The 17,787-nt window shown below is 40.1% G+C and overlaps 1 pseudogene; it reads left to right on the top strand.

The window, feature by feature from the left end:
* Positions 1–584: 584 nt before the first annotated feature.
* On the top strand, positions 585–1,559 carry LOC125101267 (olfactory receptor 2AK2-like; annotated as a pseudogene).
* The last annotated feature ends 16,228 nt before the right edge of the window (positions 1,560–17,787 follow it).

Here is a 17,787-nt window from a genome sequence, read left to right as displayed (position 1 = left end):
TAAAAATTGTGAAGTACAATAAAAAATCATCTAAACAATTATATTTAACCAAACCTATTGTGCCAAATTTATCAATTTTGAGCGAATTAAGCAAAATAATATTTTAAAAATACTTTAATTTTTTAAAGAAGGAGAGAGAGTGCACAAGCAGAGACATCACCAGAGGAAGGAGAATCAGCCTCTCTGCCTAGCATGAAACCCTATGTGAGACTCAATCCCAGGACCCTGGGATTATGACCTGAGCTGAAGGCAGATGCTAAACTGACTTAAGCCACCCAGGTGCGCTGAAAAAATGTTATTTTTATTAAAAGAGAACACCAATTCAACTTATTATATTGAGGACATTCACAAAAGAGGAAAACAATTCATGTGAGCAAATCACCTTAATCTTTATTTTCAAATTATAACTTAAATATACATTCACTAACAATCTTTATTTTTATTTCATTTTTCAAGTGTCTATCAATCAATAGACACAAATTTAATTATTTACATCAACAGAGATATATCCACACAGCATTATTGAATAAAACCTTATTGAATTTAGTAACCTGTCAATGCTCTTACATGGAATTTTCAATATTATCTGCTTTGACATTTTGATATAAGTCATGAAGATAGGAAACCAAAGTGTTGAAACCTATTTTATACATTTTGGTCTTTTCCAATATGGTCAAATGGACACTCTCCTCTTTTGTTGCCATTGTAATCCTCTTTTCAGTGGCTCTCATGGGGAATATCATACTGATTCTTCTCATTCGACTGGACACCAGACTCCACACACCAATGTATCTCCTACTCAGTCAGCTCTCCTTTATTGACATGATGTATATTTCCACCACTGTGCCCAAGATGACCACTAACTTCCTGTCAAACAGTAAGACCATTACATTTTTAGGTTGTAATGTTCAAACATTTGTGTTCTTGGCTCTTGGTGGAACTGAAGCCCATCTTCTTGGTTTCATGTCCTACGATCGATACATAGCCATCTGTCACTCTTTACATTACCCTGTACTCATGAGCAAAAGGATCTGTTGGTTCATGGTCACATGTACATGGACCAGTGGTTCTATCAATGCTTTACTACATACATTGTATGTATTTCAACTTCCGTTCTGTAGGTCTCAGATCATTAACCATTTTTTTTCTGTGAAATTCCATTTCTTTTGCCATTGGTGTGCCAGGACACTTCCCAATATGAGCATACAGTCCTCCTGAGTGGGCTTATTATTCTGCTGCTACCATTTATGGCTATTCTAGCTTCCTATGCCTGTGTCCTTACTGTGGTGTTCCAGATGAGCTCAGGTATAGGACAGACAAAAGGTGTCTCCACTTGCTCCTCTCACCTGATTGTGGCAAGCCTATTTTATGTGACTACTCTCTACACTTATACAAGGGCACACTCCTTGCATTCTCCAGAACAGGATAAGGCAGTGGCAGTGTTTTATACCATTATCATATCTCTTGTGAACCTATTTATTTATAGTCTGAGGAATAAAGAGGTGATCAGGGCCATAAGGAGAATGTTGTGTGTGTGTACATTTGTACAGAAAATATGACTTTTGGAACCTTTTATTTATTAAGATTGAACAACATAAAAAGCTGTCCTACAATACTGCCTAGAATGATATAGCATTCAATGTAATATTCAATAAATGTTTACTACATAAATCGATAAATGCCTTGATTCCTTTTTATTTCAAAAATATCTAAAATACCATTATTGGAAGTAGATTAATTTTTTTCATTTAATTAATTTTATTTTTTCCACTGATCCATAATTCATTTCTTAAGCACCACACCCTGCACTCCATGCAATATATGCCCTACTTAATACCCACCATTGGGCTCACCCAACCTCCAACCCCCGGCCCTCCAAAACCCTCTGATTGTTTCTCAGAATCCACAGTCTCTCATGGTTTATCTCCTCCTCCAATTTCCCCCAACTCAATTCTCCTCTCCATCTCCCAATGTCCTCCTTGTTACTGTTTATGCTCCACAAGTGAAATCATATGATAACTGACTCTCTCTGCTTGACTTATTTCACTCAGCATAATCTCTTCCACTCCCATCCAGGTTGATACAAAAGTTGGATATTCATCCTTTTTGATGGAGGCATAATACTCCATTGTATATATGGACCATATCTTCTTTATCCATGGACCTGAGGGCATCTTGGCTCTTTCCGCAGTATGGAGACAGTGGTCATTGCTGCTATGAACATTGGGATAGAGATGGCCCTTATTTTCACTACATATGTATCTTCAGGGTAAATACCCAGTAGTGCAATTGTCAGGTCATACAGTATCTCCATTTTTAATTTCTTAAGGAATGGCCACACTGTTTTCCAAAGTGGCTGCAACAACTTGCATTGACACCACCATTGTAAGAGGGTCACCTTTCTGCACATCCTCTCCAACACATGTTGTTTCCTGTCTTGTTGATTTTGGCTATTCTAAACACTGTAAGGTGGTATCTCAATGTGGTTTTGGTTTGACTCTCCCTAATGGCTAATGATAATGAACATTTTACAATGTGTCTGTTAGCCATTTGCATGTCTCTTTTGAGAAGTGTTTGTTCATGCCTTCTGCCCAATTTTTGATGTGATAATCCATTTTGTGTGTGTTTAGTTTGAGGGGTTCCTTATAGATCTTTGATATCAGCCCTTTGTTTGTAGTGTCATTTGAAAATATCTTCTCCCATTTCGTGGGTTGCCGCTTTGTTTTGTTGACTGTTTCCCTGGCTGTGCAGAATCTTTTGATCTTGATGAAGTCCCAGAAGTTCATTTTCACTTTTGTTTCTGTTGCCTTTGGAAACGTGTCTTTAAAGATCTTATTGTGCACAATGTCAAAAATGTTACTGTCTATGTTCTCCTCTAGGATTTTGATAGATTCTTGCCTCACGTTGAGGTCTTTTATCCATTTCGAGTTTATCTTTGTGTATGGTGTAAGAGAATGTTCAAGTTTCATTCATCTATACATAGCTGTCTAATTTCCCCAGCACCATTTATTGAAGAGACTGTCTTTTTTCCATTGGATATTTTTTCCTACTTTGTCGAAGATTATTTGACCATAGAGTTGACAGTCCATATCTGGACTCTCTACTCTGCTCCACTGGTCTATATGTCTGCTTTTGTGCCCATACCATGCTGTCTTGGTGATCACATCTTTGTAATAAAGCTTGAAAGGAGGCGTCGTGATGCCCCCAGTTTTGTTTTTCTTTTTCAACCTTTCCTTAGCTATTCAAGGTTTCTTCTGGTTCCATACAAATTTTAGGATTGTTTGTTCCAGCTCTTTGAAAAATGTCAATGGAATTTTGATAGGGAAGGCATTGAAATTATAGATTTCTCTGGGCAGTATAGACATTTTAACAATGTTTATTCTTCTGATCCATGAGCATGGAATGCTTTTCCCATCTCTTTCTGTCTTCTATTTATTTCATTAATCTTCTGTAATTCCTCAAGTACAGATACTTTACCTCTTTGATTAGGTTTATTCCCAGGTATCTTATGGTTCTTGGAGCTATTGTAAGTGGAATTGATTCTCTAATTTCTCTTTCTATATTTTCATTTTTAGTGTATAAGAAAGCAGCTAAAATTTCTGTACATTGATTTTGTATCCTGCCACATTACTGAAGTGCTGTATGAGTTCTAGTAGATTGATGGTGGAGTCTTTTGGGTTTTCCATATAAAGTATCATATCACTTGCAAAGAGAGAAAGTTTGACTTCTTCTTTGCCAATTTGAATAACTTTTATTTCTTTTTGTCATCGATTCCTGTTGCTAGGACTTCTAGTACTATGTTAAACAACAGTGGCAAGGGTGGACATCCTTGCCGTGTTCCTGATCTCAAAGGGAAGGCTGTCAGCAATTCCCCATTGAGAATGATATTGGGTGGGTTTTTCATAGATGGATTTTATGAATTTAAAGAATGTTCTTCCTATCCCTATACTTTGAAATGTTTTAATCAGGAACAAATGCTGAATTCTGTCAATTTTTTTTTTTTGCATCAATTGAGAGGACCATGTGGTTCCTCTCTCGTATACTTTGATTCATTCTATCACATTGATTGATTTGTGAATGTTGAACTATCTTTGCATCCCACTTACAAATCCCACCTAGTCATGGTGGATAATATTTTTAATGTACTGTTGGATCCTATTAACTAGGATCTTTTTAAGAATCTTCTCATCCATATTAATCAGGTATATTAGCCTGAAATTCTCCCTTTGGTGGGGTCTTTGCCTTGTTTGGGGATCAAGGTTTTGCTGGCTTCATAGAAAGAGTCTGGAAGTTTTCTTTCTGTTTCTATTTTTTTTTTTTTTTTTTTTTTTTTTGAAGCAGCTTCAGGAGAATAGGTTATTTCTTCTTTGAATGTTTGGTAGAATTCCACAGGGAATCTCTCTGGTCATGGTTTCTTGTTTTTTTGGAGGTTTTTTATCACTGCTTCAATCTTATTACTCATTATTGGTCTATTCAGGTTGTCAATTTCTTCCTTATTCAATTTTAGAAGTTTATTCAATAAGGATATTGAATATCCTTATTCAATTTTTGGAAGTTTCCAGGAATGTATCCATTTCCTCTAGGTTGCTTAATTTATTGGGATATAACTGTTGATAATATTTTCTGGTGACTGTTTCTATTTCCTTGGTGTTAGTCATGATCTCTACCCTTTCATTCCCAATTTTACTAACTTGGGTCCCCTTTCTTTTCATTTGGGTTAGTTTGGCCAGTGGTTTATCAATCTTATTCTTTCAAAAATCCAGCTTCTGGTTTTGTTCATGTGTTCTACTGTATCTCTAGTTTCTATCTCATTGATCTCTGCTCTAATTTTGTTTATTTCCCTTCTTGTGTGTGGGTTTGGCTGAATTTGTTGATTTTCCAGTTCTTTAAGGTATAAAGAGAGTTGCTGTATTCGGGATTTGTCTTTTTTTTTTTTTTTTTTTTTTGAGAAGCTTGGATGGCTATGCATTTCCCCCTTAACCACTTTTCCCCTATCCCATAGGTTTTGGACTGATGTGTTCATTCTTTTTTTTAAAGATTTTATTTATTTACTTGAGAGGGAGAGAGAGAGAGAATGAGAGAGACAGAGCATGAGAGGAGAGAGGTCAGCAGGAGAAGCAGACTCCCTGCTGAGCAGGGAGCCTGATGTGGGACTTGATCCCAGGACTCCAGGATTGCGAGCTGAGCAGAAGGCAGTCGCTTAACCAACTGAGCCACCCAGGTGCCCCTGATGTGTTCATTCTCATTGATTTCCGTGAATTGTTTAAGTTCTTTGATTTCCTGTTTAATCCAGGCAGTCTTGAGAAGGATGGTCTTTAGCTTCCAAGTGTTTGAATTACTTCCAAACTTTTTCTTGTGGTTGAGTTCCAGTTTCAAGCATTGTGATCTGAGAATATGCAGGGAATAATCTCAGTCTTTTGGTATGAGCTGAGCCCTGATTTTTGACACAATGTGTAGTCTATTCTGGAGAAAGTTCCGATGTGCTTGAGAAGAATGAGTATTCTTTTGTTTTAGTGTGGCATATTCTGTATATATCTATGAGGTCGTCTGGTGCCATGTGTCATTCAAATCCCTTATTTCTTTGTTGTTTTTCTGCTTAGATGATCTGTCTGTTGCTGAGAGTGCCATGTTATGATCACCTACAGTTAATCTACTCATACCAATATGACTTTTTACTTTGATTAATAGTTGGCTTATGTAGTTGGCTGCTTCCATGTTGGGGGCCTTAATATTTACAATTTTTAGATCTTCTTGGAAGATAGACCCTTTAAGGATGATGTAGTGTCCTTCTTTATCTCTGATTATAGTCTTTAGCTTAAAATCTATTCTATCTGATATGAGGAATGCTTCACCAGTTTTCTTTTGAGGTCCGTTGGCATGAACCATGGTTTGCCATCCCTTCACTTTCAGTCTGGATGTATCTTTAGATTCCAAATGAGTCTCTTGTAGACAGCATATGGACAGGTCCTGTCACTTTATCCATTCTGCAACCCTCTCTCTTAATGGGAGCATTTAGGTTGTTCATGTTGAGAGTGATTGTTCTTCTAATGTCAGCCCCCTTAATATTTCTGGTAGTCCCAGCTTGGCTTTTAAACCTTGCTAGTCTTGGAAGTTCTTTTAAACCTTGCTGGTCTTCTAAGCTCTTTATCTCTCCATCCATTATAAGTGTGAGCCTTGTTGGGTAAAGTATTCTTGGCTTCATGTTTTTCTCATTTAGTGCCCTGAATATGTCTTCCCAGACTTTTCTGGATTTCCAGGTTTCTGTGTACAAGTCTGCTATTATTCTGATGGTCCTTATTCTGTATGCCAATCTCCCCACCTTAGCTGCCCTTAAGACACCCTTTCTGAATTTATGACACATGAATTTCACAATTAAGTGTCTTGAGGTCTTTCTAGACTCATTGATCTTGGGGGGCTGTCCTCTCTGCTTCTTGCATATGAACACTTGTTCCATTCCCCAGATTAGGGAAATTTTTACCCAATATTTGTACAATTATATCTTCTAGTCTTCTCTCTCTCTCTCCACCCCCTTAGGGATCCCAATAATTCTGAATTTGGAACATTTCATTTGGTCATTTATTTCCCTAAGTCTGTTTTCATTGCTTCTAAGCTGTTTGTTCCAGGCTTTCTCCTGACTTTTTTTTTTTTTTATCAGTTTGTTTTATAGATCACTAATTTGATAAACTGCCTCATTTACCCTAGCTATTAGAATATTTAGATTAGATTTGATCTCATCAATTACATTCTTAACTTCTGCCAGATTAGCTCTCACTTCCTCCCTTAGAGATTCTATGTTACCACTAATGGTCTTCTCCAACCACCTACCCATTGCCTGGATAACTGTTACTCTGAATTCCATTTCTGACATACTATTTATGTCCCTATCCAATACTTTTGTGGCAGAGGGCACAGTCTGAATTTTTCCTCTGTTCAGTGTTCCTCCTCCTCGTCATTTTATTGAGAGGTGGTTGAAGTGATGTATAGTTAAATATATCAACCACAATCCAGGCAAGGTGCACCCTGGAAAATTTTGGAGCAATTGCAACTGACCAAAAAAAAAAAAAAAAAAAAAAAAAAAAAAAAAGGTATAAAGATAAAAGATTTAAAAAAGGGGAAAAAAAGCCAAGTGAGCCCCAAAAGTATGATTTATAATGCACAAAACCAAAAATGAACAAAGAAATAGACTGAAAAAAAAATAAGAAAAACACAGCCAAAATGAACACAAAGAATACGATTTATATAGTACAAAAGAAAAAGAAATACAAAGACACACTGAGAAAAGAATAAGATAGGATGGTGGTTATAAACACTCAATGTGGTCAAAGAAGATTATTTCAGTTCTTCCTGGGTGTATTTTGTTTTCTTTGTTAAAGGATTCAACTTTCTAGGGATACAGGGAAATTAAACTGGTTTATATATAGGGGTAGTATGAATAGGGGAATATGATTACCTTGAAGCTTATATCTACATCTGTCTATATCTATACATATTTAAAAAAAAAAAGACAAAGGTGTATGTATGAAAAAAGTTCATGTTAAAAAGTTATATGATATCTTGTATTAAATATCTTGTTGTAATGGTAAGTTAAACAAAAATGGAAGAAGAATCATGAGAAAGAATTTTAAAAAAAGTTGTATCTATGAAATGTACAGGTTGTGGGTTGATACTGTGAGCATAATATATTGTTTTCCCCTGATGTTTTTTTTTAAAGATTTTATTTATTTATTTGACAGAGAGAGATCACAAGCAGGCAGAGAGGCAGGTAGAGAGAGAGGAGGAAGCAGGCTCCCCGCTGAGCAGAGAGCCCGATGCGGGGCTCGATCCCAGGACCCTGAGATCATGACCTGAGCCGAAGGCAGCGGCTTAACCCACTGAGCCACCCAGGCGCCCCTGATGTTGGGGTTTTACAGTTTAATGGGGACCCTCTGGTTATTGTCCTCTTCTTCTTTTGGCTTGTCTTGTGAAAGAAGGCCCTGCCTGTTGTTTCTCAGTCAGTCTTGCTTGGGCTGAGTTGCCCTGCCCCCTGTCAAGGGGCTGGGCTCTGTAGAAACCAGTTTTCCAGGCTTTTGTTCTCTGGAGGTTTTTGTTCTTCATTGGCTTTTGTGGCTTTTCAGAAGGTCAGAGCAAAGAAAGAATCTGTCTGCACCCAGACCTCCACCTCAGATAAAGGCCTCAGTCTGCTCCCCTCTGGGTGGTCCAGAACACACAGACTCCTCTGCAAACCCTGATGACCACTACCTCCCACAGTTGTTGCACACTCCCAGCTACCATCTCAGTGGTCGTCTGAGTCCCCCACTTGTCTCTGCACCCCTGTGGCACTAAAACTACAAATAATATTGGTCCAGGCGAGCCTGATCCCGGTGTCTACTATTGCTGGGACTTCTGTTTGGTGTTCACGCCCACACTGGGTGTTCTCAGAATTGGCTGGAGCACAGGTCGCAGAAGGTTGTGGTCCCAGAGACCTCTGGCAGGAGCCTGAGTAAGGCTCTCTTAGGCGTGAACGAGGGTGCATGCAGCCCCAGTGGTGGCGCAAACATCAGAAAGCCACAGGTTCAGGGACCACAGACTGGAGCCACTGCTGAGCTCTCAGACGTGGGTGGGAATTGGCTGTGACCACCCTGGGACTGTGAGCTTATGTCTGTGCCTGTGGTTGCTCAATTTCACCAACTGCCCCTTAAGACCAGTGCTCTTTTTGAGTGTTTTTAGCTAGACTCCAAGTTAATGATGGTGCAGAAGCACAGGGCACTTTTGTATCGGGGTGTTACTTTCCAATGGGTTGCTTCTGGTGGCTCCCTTCCGTTTCTAACACCCCGTCTGATGTCAGTCCAAGTGCTCTCACTCCACTGTACCTCTCCATTGATGAACTACTTCCCCTATAGAGATCCAGAAGTGTATAATCTTACATCTCAGGCTGGATTCATGGATGTTCAGAGTGTTCTGGTAGATATTTAGCTCAATTCACGGGACTGGTTGAAACAGACTCTCCTACTTCTCCACCATTTTGCTCCTCTTCCTCTCATGATATATATAGAGAGATCTCACAATATTTGGACATAGATCTCATGAGATTTCCCTGAGATTTCATGATATTTGGAATGAGTTCTCATAAGATTTTGGTAAAATTCTTGTGAGAAGTTTTGGACTTCTCATGAGTTTTGGACTGTGATCTCTCGTTTTAACAGAAATTTCATGAAATTTGGAGTAAAATCTCATGAGATTCGGGTAAAAATCACATACAATGTGCCTAAGATGTCACAAGATGTGGACTGAGTTCTCAACAGATTTAGATTATGATCTCACCAGATTTGGATAGACGTCCCATGAGATGTGCCTGTTATATCATGAGATTTGGATTGAGATGTCACAACATTTGGAATGAGTTCTCATAAGATTCACCTGGTATCTCACAAGATTTGGACTGAGGTCTCATGAGATGTGGGTAATTGCCTACCTGAAGGGCATAGAGCAGGCTCTGCTAGGGTGTGCCAATTCCTTCCAAGGGCCTAAGAGCTTTTGCCAGAAACATCACGAGTTTTGATCCTAGACCTTGCTGACTGGCCTGAGGTCTCATGGAGCTTGATTGGCCTCTCACAATATTTGGACTGAGATCATGTGAGATCTGCCCCAAGATCACAAGATCTGGCAAAACCAGGAGCTGCCTTCTTCCTGGAGCTGGCCAATCTCACACGGTCTGTCCTGAAATGTTGAACAGGTAGGGTGGCACCCAGGGAGTGTGTTCCTGTGTGTTCAGATGAGTCAGCTTTCAGTATTTTTTACTCTTATTGAACCTAAAGCCCTCTCACATCTCTCCCTTCTCACCTAATGCCAGTAAGGTTTCTTGAAACCATTCATCTCTATTTCAGTGCTCCGTTTGCACCCCAATTCTATGGTATCTGTGGGCTTTGAGGAATGCCAGGTGTCCTCCATTTCTCCAGATGAGAATGTACATGTACTAGGGATTATTCAGCCCAGGCATCTTCTCCCATTTTTGATGTTGTCTTTTAGTCTGGTCAACCATTTCCTTTGCTATGCAAAAGCTTTTTATCTTGAAGAAGTCCCAATTGATCATTTTCAGCTTGGTTTCCTTGTATTTGGAGATGTGTCTAGCAAGAATTTGTCAAACGGATTGCTGCCTATGTTCTCCCCAAGGATTGGGAAGCAATGTTCCACATCCCTTGACATCAGGGAAATACAAATCAAAACCACAAGATATGCCACTTCGTTCCAATCAGAATACCTCAAATGAACCACTGTGGAAACAACAGATGGTTGCAAAGATGTGGAGAAAGGGGAACCATCGTACACTATTGGTGGGAATGCAAACTGGTGCAGTGCTAAGCAAAACTGGATGGCACATGCTTACAACGTTCCCAATAGAGCTACCCCAGGACCCATAGATGGCATGCATAGGTGTTTATCCAAAGGAAGGGTGCATACTGATTGGAGAGGGTACAGGCACCCCAGTGTTCAGTGCAGGATGGTCCACAACCCTTAAACACATTCCCTAGTAGCAATTTTCTTGTAGATTATGGGCCTTCCTCGTACCATTTTCATTCCCTTGCTGATATTTTACTTTGTGGTGGTTTCCCTATGGGGGCATGGGGGATTTGACCCACATAGCCAGCACCCACAGATTGGTTGCGAGTTCCCTTTTCAGTCCCGTGCTATGGGAGAGCATCTGTATCTGCTATCCCAAAGGAAAAAGGGCCATCTTCTCCTTGAAATTGAGATGCCCTCCTTCTGAAGAACAGAACTGTCACCAATATGCAGCATGCTGAAGGAACTTGGGAGCTCAGGAAGTGCCCTTTCAAAGCCTATTGTGCAACAGCCTGCATCCAAAAGCTTGAGTACCAACTGGGAGTCCCAACCCATTCTACTGGAATCCTTATAGCCTCTATCCATTCATGGCGAGGGCCATTCACAGAAGCTAACACCATCTTTCCCTCTCTTTCTGAAGGAAAAATGCAGTTCCTGCTGACAGGGCTTCCAGGTGTCTGCAATGGATATTTGCCTTCACCCAAGCCCACGGTTGTTTTTCATTCCTGGGAATGAGAATTCAGTTGCGAGGAGATTGTCTTAGTCCTTTGCATCAAAACATTCTGGGGGGAGGAGTCAAGATGGCAGAGAAGTAGCAGGCTGAGACTACTTCGGGTAGCGGGAGATCAGCTAAAGAGCTTATCTAAAGATTGCAAACACCTACAAATCCAACGGGAGATTGAAGAGAAGAAGAACAGCAATTCCAGAAACAGAAAATCAACCACTTTCTGCAAGGTAGGACTGGCGGAGAAGTGAATCCAAAGCGACGGGAAGATAGACCGCGGGGGGAGGGGCCGGCTCCCGGTGAGCGGCAGAGCAACGGAGCAAAATCAGGACTTTTAAAAGTCTGTTCCGCTGAGGGACATCGCTCCAGAGGCTTAACTGGGGTGAGGCCCAGGCGGGGTAAGCGCGGCCTCAGGTCCCGCAGGATCGCAGAAGGATCGGGGGTGTCTCAGTGTCGCAGAGCTTACCGGTATTAGAACGGGGAAGTCGGCTGCAGAGACAGAGCCGAGGAGTGACTCTCAGCTCCGGGTTGCCTTGAACCGGTCGCAGGCTCGGTCAGCTCGGAGCGCGGCCAGAGGCCAGGGTGACAGGAGTCATTTGGCGCTGTTCTCTGAGGGCGCACTGAGGAGTGGGGCCCCGGGCTCTCGGCTCCTCTGGGCCGGAGACCGGGAGGCCGCCATCTTTATTCCCGTCCTCCAGACTCTACGGAAAGCGCTCAGGGAACAAAAGCTCCCGAAAGCGAACCCGAGCTGATGACTCAGCGCGGCCCCGGGTAAGGGCGGTGCAACTCCGCCTGGGGCAAAGACGCTTGAGAATCACTACAACGGGCCCCTCCCCCAGAAGATCTATGGGAAACCAAGCCAGGACCAAGTTCACCTACCAAGGAGAACGGCGGAATTCCAGAGGAGAAGAAAGCAAAGCACGGAACTCATGGCTTCCTCCCCATGATTTTTTAGCCTTGCAGTTAATTTAATTTTTTTTTCTTTTTCAATTTTTTTTTCTTTTTCTCTTCTTCTGCTAAATTTTTTTTAACTTTTACCGTTTTCTTTTTTTAACGTTTTTAAAATAGTTTATCTAATATATATATATATATTCCTCTTTTTATATTTTTTCTTTATCGGCTTTCTTTTTTTTAATAGTTTTTTTTTTTCTTTCTTTCTGAACACCTTTTTATCCCCTTTCTCCCCCCTCACAATTCAGGATCTCTTCTGATTTGGCTAAAGCATATTTTCCTGGGGTTGTTGCCACCCTTTTAGTATTTTACTTGCTCCTTCATAAACTCTTATCTGGACAAAATGACAAGCGGAAAAATTCACAACAAAAAAAAGAACAAGAGGCAATACCAAAGGCTAGGGACCTAATCAATACAGACATTGGTAATATGTCAGATATAGAGTTCAGAATGATGATTCTCAAGGTTCTAGCCGGGCTTGAAAAAGGGATGGAAGATATTAAAGCAACCCTCTCGGGAGATATAAAAGCCCTTTCTGGAGAAATAAAAGAACTAAAATCTAACCAAGTTGAAATCAAAAAAGCTATTAATGAGGTGCAATCAAAAATGGAGGCTCTCACTGCTAGGATAAATGAGGCAGAAGAAAGAATTAGCGATATAGAAGACCAAATGACAGAGAATAAAGAAGCTGAGCAAAAGAGGGACAAACAGCTACTGGACCATGAGGGGAGAATTCGAGAGATAAGTGACACCATAAGACGAAACAACATTAGAATAATTGGGATTCCAGAAGAAGAGGAAACAGAGAGGGGAGCAGAAGGTATATTGGAGAGAATTATTGGAGAGAATTTCCCCAATATGGCAAAGGGAACAAGCATCAAAATCCAGGAGGTTCAGAGAACCCCCCTCAAAATCAATAAGAATAGGTCCACACCCCGTCACCTAATAGTAAAATTGACAAGTCTTAGTGACAAAGAAAAGATCCTGAAAGCAGCCCGGGAAAAGAAGTCTGTAACGTACAATGGTAAAAATATTAGATTGGCAGCAGACTTATCCACAGAGACCTGGCAGGCCAGAAAGAGCTGGCATGATATATTCAGAGTACTAAATGAGAAAAACATGCAGCCAAGAATACTATATCCAGCTAGGCTATCATTGAAAATAGACGGAGAGATTAAAAGCTTCCAGGACAAACAAAAACTGAAAGAATTTGCAAATACCAAACCAGCTCTACAGGAAATATTGAAAGGGGTCCTCTAAGCAAAGAGAGACCCTCAAAGTAGTAGATCAGAAAGAAACAGAGACAATATACAATAACAGTCACCTTACAGGCAATACAATGGCACTAAATTCATATCTCTCAATACTTAGCCTGAATGTTAATGGGCTAAATGCCCCAATCAAAAGACACAGGGTATCAGAATGGATAAAAAAACAAAAACCATCTATATGTTGCCTACAAGAAACTCATCTTACACCTGAAGACACCTCCAGGTTTAAAGTGAGGGGGTGGAAAAGAATTTACCATGCTAATGGACATCAGAAGAAAGCAGGAGTGGCAATCCTTATATCAGATCAATTAGATTTTAAGCCAAAGATTATAATAAGAGATGAGGAAGGACACTATATCATACTCAAAGGAACTGTCCAACAATTTTAAATATCTATGCCCCTAACGTGGGAGCAGCCAACTATATAAACCAATTAATAACAAAATCAAAGAAACACATCGACAAGAATACAATAATAGTAGGGGATTTTAACACTCCCCTCACTGAAATGGACAGATCATCCAAGCAAAAGATCAACAAGGAAATCAAGGCCTTAAATGACACACTGGACCAGATGGACATCACAGATATATTCAGAACATTTCATCCCAAAGCAACAGAATACACATTCTTCTCTAGTGCACATGGAACATTCTCCAGAATAGATCACATTCTTGGTCCTAAATCAAGTCTCAACCGGTATCAAAAGATTGGGATCATTCCCTGCATATTTTCAGACCACAATGCTCTAAAGCTAGAACTCAATAACAAGAGGAAATTTGGAAAGAACCCAAATACATGGAGACTAAACAGCATCTTTCTAAAGAATGAATGGGTCAACCAGGAAATCAAAGAAGAATTGAAAAAATTTATGGAAACAAATGATAATGAAAACACAACAGTTCAGAATCTGTGGGACACAACAAAGGCAGTCCTGAGAGGAAAACATATAGCGGTACAAGCCTTTCTCAAGAAACAAGAAAGGTCTCAGGTACACAACCTAACCCTACACCTAAAGGAGGTGGAGAAAGAACAAGAAAGAAACCCTAAACCCAGCAGGAGAAGAGAAATCATAAAGATCAGAGCAGAAATCAATGAAATAGAAACCAAAAAAACAATAGAACAAATCAACGAAACTAGGAGCTGGTTCTTTGAAAGAATTAATAAGATTGATAAACCCCTGGCCAGACTTATCAAAAAGAAAAGAGAGAGGACCCAAATAAATAAAATCATGAATGAAAGAGGAGAGATCACAACGAACACCAAAGAAATACAGACAATTATAAAAACATACTATGAGCAACTCTACGCCAACAAATTTGACAATCTGGAAGAAATGGATGCATTCCTAGAGACATATAAACTACCACAACTGAACCAGGAAGAAATAGAAAGCCTGAACAGACCCATAACCAGTAAGGAGATTGAAACAGTCATCAAAAATCTCCAAACAAACAAAAGCCCAGGGCCAGACGGCTTCCCGGGGGAATTCTACCAAACATTTAAAGAAGAACTAATTCCTATTCTCCTGAAACTGTTCCAAAAAATAGCAATAGAAGGAAAACTTCCAAACTCATTTTATGAGGCCAGCATCACCTTGATCCCAAAACCAGACAAGGATCCCAACAAAAAAGAGAACTACAGACCAATATCCTTGATGAACACAGATGCAAAAATTCTCGCCAAAATACTAGCCAATAGGATTCAACAGTACGTTAAAAGGATTATTCACCACGACCAAGTGGGATTTATTCCAGGGCTGCAAGGCTGGTTCAACATCCACAAATCAATCAATGTGATACAACACATTAATAAAAGAAAGAACAAGAACCATATGATACTCTCCATAGATGCTGAAAAAGCATTTGACAAAGTACAGCATCCCTTCCTGATTAAAACTCTTCAAAGTGTAGGGATAGACGGCACATACCTCAATATTATCAAAGCCATCTATGAAAAACCCACCGCAAATATCATTCTCAATGGAGAAAAACTGAAAGCTTTTCCACTAAGGTCAGGAACACGGCAGGGATGTCCGTTATCACCACTGCTATTCAACATAGTACTAGAAGTCCTAGCCTCAGCAATCAGACAACAAAAGGAAATTAAAGGCATCCAAATCGGCAAAGAAGAAGTCAAACTATCACTCTTCGCAGATGATATGATACTCTATGTGGAAAACCCAAAAGACTCCACTCCAAAACTGCTAGAACTTGTACAGGAATTCAGTAAAGTGTCAGGATATAAAATCAATGCACAGAAATCAGTTGCTTTTGTCTACACCAACAACAAGACAGAAGAAAGAGAAATTAAGGAGTCCATCCCATTTACAATTGCACCCAAAACTATAAGATACCTAGGAATAAACCTAACCAAAGAGACTAAGAATCTATACTCAGAAAACTATAAAGTACTCATGAAAGAAATTGAGGAAGACACAAAGAAATGGAAAAATGTTCCATGCTCCTGGATTGGAAGAATAAATATTGTGAAAATGTCTATGTTACCTAAAGCAATCTACACATTTAATGCAATTCCTATCAAAATACCATCCATTTTTTTCAAAGAAATGGAACAAATAATCCTCAAATTTATATGGAACCAGAAAAGACCTCGAATAGCCAAAGCAATATTGAAAAAGAAAGCCAAAGTTGGTGGCATCACAATTCCGGACTTCAAGCTCTATTACAAAGCTGTCATTATCAAGACAGCATGGTACTGGCACAAAAACAGACACATAGATCAATGGAACAGAATAGAGAGCCCAGAAATGGACCCTCAACTCTATGGTCAACTCATCTTCGACAAAGCAGGAAAGAATGTCCAATGGAACAAAGACAGCCTCTTCAATAAATGGTGTTGGGAAAATTGGACAGCCACATGCAGAAAAATGAAATTGGATCATTTCCTTACACCACACACGAAAATAGACTCAAAATGGATGAAGGATCTCAGTGTGAGAAAGGAATCCATCAAAATCCTCGAGGAGAACACAGGCAGCAACCTCTTCGACGTCAGCCGCAGCAACATCTTCCTAGGAACATCACCAAAGGCAAGGGAAGCAAGGGCAAAAATGAACTTTTGGGATTTTATCAAGATCAAAAGCTTTTGCACAGCAAAGGAAACAGTTAAAAAAAACAAAAGACAACTGACAGAATGGGAGAAGATATTTGCAAATGACATATCAGATAAAGGGCTAGTGTCCAAAATCTATAAAGAACTTAGCAAACTCAACACCCAAAGAACAAAGAATCCAATCAAGAAATGGGCAGAGGACATGAACAGACATTTCTGCAAAGAAGACATCCAGATGGCCAACAGACACATGAAAAAGTGCTCCATATCACTCGGCATCAGGGAAATACAAATCAAAACCACCATGAGATATCACCTCACACCAGTCAGAATGGCTAAAATGAACAAGTCAGGAAATGACAGATGCTGGCGAGGATGCGGAGAAAGGGGAACCCTCCTACACTGTTGGTGGGAATGCAAGCTGGTGCAACCACTCTGGAAAACAGCATGGAGGTTCCTCAAAATGTTGAAAATAGAACTACCCTGTGACCCTGCAATTGCACTGCTGGGTATTTACCCTAAAGATACAAACATAGTGATCCGAAGGGGCACATGCACCCGAATGTTTATAGCAGCAATGTCTACAATAGCCAAAGTATGGAAAGAACCTAGATGTCCATCTACAGACGAATGGATAAAGAAGATGTGGTATATATACACAATGGAATACTATGCAGCCATCAAAAGAAATGAAATCTTGCCATTTGCGATGACGTGGATGGAACTAGAGGGTATCATGCTTAGCGAAATAAGTCAATCGGAGAAAGACAACTATCATATGATCTCCCTGATATGAGGGAGAGGAGATGCAACATGGGGGGTTGAGGGGGTAGGAGAAGAGTAAATGAAACAAGATGGGATTGGTAGGGAGACAAACCATAAGTGACTCTTAATCTCACAAAACAAACTGAGGGTTGATGGGGGGAGGGGGTTGGGAGAGGGGGTGGGGTTATGGATATTGGGGAGGGTATGTGCTATGGTGAGTGTTGTGAAGTGTGTAAACCTGGCAATTCGCAGACCTGTACCCCTGGGGATAAAAATATATGTTTATAAAGTTGTAAAAAAAAAAAAGAAAAAAAAAAGAAAGAAAGAATGAATCCCCAATTTTGTAGCAACATGGACGGGACTGGAAGAGATTATGCTGAGTGAAATAAGTCAAGCAGAGAGAGTCGATTATCATATGGTTTCACTTATTTGTGGAGCATAACAAATAGCATGGAGGACAAGGGGAGATGGAGAGGAGAAGGGAGTTGAGGGAAATTGGAAGGGGAGGTGAACCATGAGAGACTATGACTCTGAAAAACGATCTGAGAATTTTGAAGGGGTGGGGGGTGGGAGGTTGGGGGCACCAGGTGGTGGGTATTGTAGAGGGCACGGATTGCATGGAGCACTGGGTGTGGTGCAAAAATAATGAATACTGTTATGCTGAAAAAAAATAAAAAATTAAAA

Source organism: Lutra lutra, chromosome 5 (genome assembly GCF_902655055.1).
Source record: "Lutra lutra chromosome 5, mLutLut1.2, whole genome shotgun sequence".
Taxonomy (NCBI): domain Eukaryota; kingdom Metazoa; phylum Chordata; class Mammalia; order Carnivora; family Mustelidae; genus Lutra; species Lutra lutra.
This window is presented reverse-complemented; position numbering and strand designations above follow the sequence as displayed.